The sequence below is a fragment of the Triticum dicoccoides genome, chromosome 1B, assembly GCF_002162155.2.
Source record: "Triticum dicoccoides isolate Atlit2015 ecotype Zavitan chromosome 1B, WEW_v2.0, whole genome shotgun sequence".
Taxonomy (NCBI): domain Eukaryota; kingdom Viridiplantae; phylum Streptophyta; class Magnoliopsida; order Poales; family Poaceae; genus Triticum; species Triticum dicoccoides.
The window spans coordinates 417,068,642-417,074,405 of NC_041381.1; positions in this window are offsets into that span (position 1 = coordinate 417,068,642).

Below are 5,764 nucleotides of genomic sequence, written 5' to 3' on the forward strand. Positions count from 1 at the left end.
ATCACCCCAGACCCGGCCGTCACCGTCACCAACCCAGGGGCTGCTCAACCCGGGCCAGGAGCCGCCGACTCGAAACCCACCCAGGTGGCCGTCTTCACCGCCATCACGGCACCATCTTGGGCCTTGACGATATCAGAATGGATGGATAACGGGGTTCTCCCCATGGACGAGACCGAGGCTTGACAAGTTCAGCGCCGGGCGTCCGCCTACAGCATCATCAACAACGAGCTCATCAAGCGCAGCTCTACCGGCGTGTTCCAGTGCTGCGTCGAGCAGGACCGCGGCATCGACATCCTCCTCGACATTCACCAGGGCGAGTGCGGGCACCATGCCGCATCTCGATCCCTCGTGGCCAAGGCGTTCCGCCATGGTTTCTACTGGCCAGCGGCCCTCGAAGACGCCGAGTCGCTCGTCCTCAAGTGCGAAGGATGCCAGCGCTTCAGCAAACGCAGCCACCAGCCGGCGTCAGCACTCCGCACCATCCCGATCGCCTGGCCCTTCGCGGTCTAGGGACTCGACATGGTGGGACCCTTCAAAACCGCTTGAGGCGGCATGACGCACTTGCTGGTGGCAGTGGAAAAGTTCACCAAATGGATCGAGGCAAGACCAATCAAGAAACTGGACGGGCCAACAGCCGTCCGGTTCATCAAGGACATAGCGGTGCGCTACGGCATGCCGAACAGCATCATCACCGACAACGACACCAACTTCGCCAAGAGCGCGCTCGAGCAATACTGCTCCGTCTCCGGCATCCTCCTCGACCTGGCCTCCGTGGCACATCCGCAGTCCAATGGGCAGGTCGAGCGGGCCAACGGACTCATCCTGTCCGGCATCAAGCCGCGACTCATAGAGCCACTTGTCCGCTTGCCCGACAGTTGGCTCGACGAGTTGCCCGCGGTTCTCTGGGGTCTGCGCACGACACCAAACCGGTCGACCGGGTTCACCCCGTTCTTCCTCGTCTACGGATCCGAAGCCATCATCCCGACCGACGTCGAGTTTGACTCGCCGCGCATCACGATGTACACCGAAGCAGAAGCAAGATAAGCACGCGAAGACGGTGTCGACCTGCTCGAAGAGGCGCGTCTTCTGGCACTTAGCCGCTCGGCTATCTACCAGCAAGGCCTGAGGCACTACCACAGCAAGAAGGTCAAGCCTCTCGCATTCCGCGAAGGTGACCTCGTCCTCCGACTCGTCCAAGAGCAGGCAGGCCAGCACAAGCTGTCCTCTCCATGGGAAGGCCCGTTCATTGTGAGCAGGGCTTTGCACGACCGCAGCGCCTACTACCTCATTGATGCACGCAAATTGAAGAAGCACAAGAGGGACACCGCCGGCGAAGAAACGACCCGGCCGTGGAATGCGGAACTCCTCCGTCCGTTTTACAGTTAGCCGAACGAATGTATGTATCAACGCCTTTTGTAAGCATATGAAACTATGGGGTCCCCGAACGAGACTCAGGGGCTGCCTTTTGCCTACCAATTTATTGCGTCCATATTTCACACCACTTTACTACCGAACCCGGCCGCCGCCTCGACAAGCTCGACCCGGGGGCTCGGGGGCTGGCCGGCTTGATCTTCACCCCGCCGCTTCACTTATTGATTCCTGATAAATTAGGATGCCGCGGCCCCCCACTTCGCCCTAAAACCGCAGATCCAGCTCTGGCTGACGACGGGCAAGCACAACGGGCTAAAGCTCCCCTACAATTCATACACTAAGTTAAAGCCGTCGGGGCGACCAACCTGGCCCGACGCTCGTCAACTAAGTTAGCCGCACGACCGGCTGCTCACCAACCGGCCAAGTCGGATTGTCGCCTGCCGGCCCAGTGGGTGTTTCGCTCACGCTCAACGTTTTTAAGGACCCAACTCCTGCGGCCTCCTCTCGAAGAGCCAAACTCCTTGTCACGGACCGGAGCCTCGGCCGTCTAACTCGCAGGGGGGAAATTTTAGAGAGGAGCAACGCACGAAATAAGTTCGAAAAAAGCGGAAGGCAAAAAGCAAATAAACACTCACAACATTTACACATAAATGTTTCAAGCAAAGGCCCACGACCCGAGTTCATTACACCCTGAAAACCCCCAGTGGGTGGGTGGACCTGCTACTTAACAGAATTTTCTACAAAAGATTCTCAGGCATTCCCAGCGCCGCGTCGCGACGTCGACGGCTCCGCCCGGCCGGCCTCCGAGTCTAGTGAAGCACCGGTGTCCTCTTCGGCTTCCGCGTCACCGTAGACGCCCGTCTTCTCCGATCTGCCCTCCGGGTTGCGAAGAAGCAAGCCATAGTCATCACCATCCACGACCGCGCCGTCTTCCGTCCGTTCTGGATGGAACTCGTCGTGGAAGGCGAACTCAGCGATATAGCTGGCCTGGGAGGCGATCCAGCCGGCCTGCTCCTGCAGCAACTGCTCCGAGCTAGCGCGCTGACCTATCAGCGTGTCTAGCTGAAGATCCGGATGCCAAGACAGTGCGATCCAGAGCGCCATCTCAGCACCGGCCCGGGCGGCGGAAACACGCCAGTCACTAAGGCGATCCGGGCCCATCTCCAACCAACGCACCAAACGCGAGAAGCTGCACGGATGGACAGAATCTGGCCACAAGGCCGTCGTCATCGCGGTACCGGCTCGGGACAGCCGCTCCATCTGTGTCCCCAAGGCCCGCAGCCGGGCCTCAGCAGCGGCAATGATCTCCGGGAAGGTCCAAGCCATCAGCGGATCCGTCCCCGACCAAACAATGCCGGTCGGGTCGCACTGATAGCGGACGGCTTCCTCCACCAGCCGTTGCGTCTCTGGAAAGGCCCCTGTAGCCAAAGAAGAAGCAAGTCAGGAGAGCAACAAAGAAGAAAGGGCCGGGTCCTGACCCAGCAAACAACGAAGAAGCAGCACTTACTACAGAAAGACTCTTTCAGGTGCTGCGCCTCGAGCAACGTACCACGTCGCTCCCGCTCCAAGACACGGTCCGGCTCCCTGAGCGCCTTCTCCAGGTCGGCTGCCTTAGCAAGGGCCGCCTTCAGCTCGGCGTCCTTGTCTTCGGTCGCCTTCTCGGCCGCCTCACGGTGGCGAGCCTCGGCCTGGCGGGCCTCCTCAGCTGCGGTGGCCTGCTCCCGCAGACGCTCCACCTCGGCCTGGAGCCGGCCCTTGTCGTCGGCCAGCTGTCCGCGCTGCTGGTCCGCCTCGACGAGGGCCTGCTGCGCCTCCACTGCCTTGGCGGCCTCCGCCTTAAGAAGCTCCACCTCATCCTCGAGGCGGCTCCTGTGACCCGCCAGCTGCTCGTGCAGCCGGTTGGCCTCGTTAAGAGACCGCCGGGCCGCGGCCACCTCCGCCCTCGCCTGCGCCGCCTCAACGCCGAGACGGTCAGAATCAGCAATGAGCCGGTCATAGTGATGACCAGCCCGGATTAGCTGGGTCCACCAAGATAGCACCTGGATGCACAGAAGAAGAACTCAACATGAAGAAAAAATAAGACAAGGCCTAAGATTTGGCCCAACTGTTACACAGTTGGCCCGAATCTCGGGGGCTACACCCAGTGGGTGCGCTGGCGCGCCCCCACTAGAAGTAAAGAACTCAACAAAGTACCTGCGGCGACGCAAAGCTCCTCCTCCTTGGCAGCAAGCTGCTCCTTGAGCTCCCGATGCTTGCCCAGGAGCCGGTTGAAGGCGGCAACCCGGAAGGCGTCAAGGTGCTGAAGAGAAGACCAAAGTCAACACAAGGCCAACGCTCCTAAGGTTCGACCCAACTACTACATAGTTGGCCCGAACCTCGGGGGCTACACCCAGTGGGTGTGCTGGCGCGCCCCCACAGAGACAAAATCACAAGAAAACAAAAAGAAGAAGGGCTTACCAGGACGACACGCTCCAGGTCGCGCGTCCACTCCATCTCGACCTGGGCGAAGGCCTCAAGGCGCTCCGTCCGGGCTCGCAGACGACGGCCGACGGCATCCAGCGCTGCCTCCTCCTGGGTCTGGGGCCCGAAGACGGCCGCGCCCCCACTCCGCGCGGGCTGCGGCACGGCATCTCGGTGCCCACCCTGCCGGGGCACCAAGGCATGCCCCCGCTGGCCACTTGCGACGCAGCCAACACCTCTTCTGACGCCGGGGCGTCCTGCGTCGCCACATCAGGCACCGCCGCTTGCGGTGCCTCCTCCATAGCCGACGACGCATCCGGCACCGCCGCCTGTGGTGCCCCCTTCGGGACACCGCCTCCACCACCATCAGCCCCCGCGCGCTCGACAATGTCGGTGCGCGGCGGGATACCGCCCCCACCTCCATGACCTCCTGGTCGAGGAGCACCACCTCGGGCCGGCCCCCACAGCCGCGCTCCCTCACTGACGACGGTTCAAAAACCGTCGCCTCCACCACCATGCCCTCCGGCATCTCGCGCCAGGCCGGCTCCGCGCCGTCTCGCGCCCACGCCGCCGCCGCGTCTGTCCAAGCCCGTACCGACGCTGCCTCCAGCTCCGCCTGGGCCCGGTTCCTGTCACGCCAGGCCAAGGCCTCGGCGTCGTCCGGGTCCAGGTTGAGGTCTGAGTCGCCTCGTCCCTCCTCCCCGGCCAGGCTGACGAGGTTGGACCGGCTCCTGCGGAACACGGTCCCTTTGGTGGCCGCGGCCTTCGCCGCTGCCCTCGCCAGCGCGATCGGCAACCTGAAGAAGAAGGCAAAATAAGCAAAAGAGACAAGAAATTAGGGCGCAGGCAAGAAACAAGACTTACCCCGTCAAGACTGGGACCGGAGTCGGCTTCGCACGCTTCTTCTTGGCCGGCCTTCCGGGCTCGGCCGGGTCCGCTGCGCGCTTCAATCCGCGGGGTCGCGGCGTGACGCTGTCCTTGCCATGCGGGCGGCTCGGCGCCGCCCCATGCGAGGACCCGGCTCCGCCCGCATCATCGCCTCCCCCGCCCAACGCCGCTACACCAAGCAACCGGTGTCAGCGTCGCCTTCGCCGCGACACGAGCAACAATTCAAGACAAAACGAAGAAGAGAAAGACTCGAAGCTTACCGGCTTGGCGCACAGCGCCGGCGTCGTACTCGGCCACCTTCTTGCCGCCTTGGGCCGCGGGCTCCTCTGGTGCCACCGGCGCCACCTGCAGTGGAGCCCGGGCGTAAGGATGCCGGCTCGCATTCAGAAGGACCTCCCGTGACGCGTCGAGACGAACAAGAAGATGCGCGGCGGCAAAGTAAGGAGACCAGATGCTCACCTGCGGCGCCGGGTTCGCCTGGCTATACGCGCCTTGCCGAATCGCCAATCCTCTCCAAGATTGGCCCGGGAGATGACGTTGACGGAGCGCGCAGCTATTCCCCAGACAGTCGCGTTGACCCCATTTGGTTGGGGTCCTGCAGGCTGATCATCTCGCCGATGAGGCAGCAGCACCTCTGAAGCGGGAGGACCCGGCGGGTGATGAACGCGGCAAGAAGGTCCGTGTCGGTGAGCCCCTCCCGCATCCTCATCACCGTCACCCGCTCGCAGAGGTTGACGATCTCCTGCTACGGGCGCCGGGGCGAGTAGCCCCAGTTCGTCTTCGCCCGCGGCGGCACGATGGCGAAAGGGGAAAGATTGATGTGGTCCGCGCCATGATTGTGGACGTAGAAGAAGGAATTCTGCCACTTCTTGGCAGAGTCCTCAAGCGGAATCTTGGGGAAATCTGTCCCGACTGCTTGGAGATGATGGCGGCGCCGCAGTCAGCGAACTCCCCGGACAACGGGCCCTGCTGCTTCAAGGAGAAGAAGTGCGCCCAGAGGTCGATCGTCGGCTCGACCCCCAGGTACCCCTCACACAGGGTCATG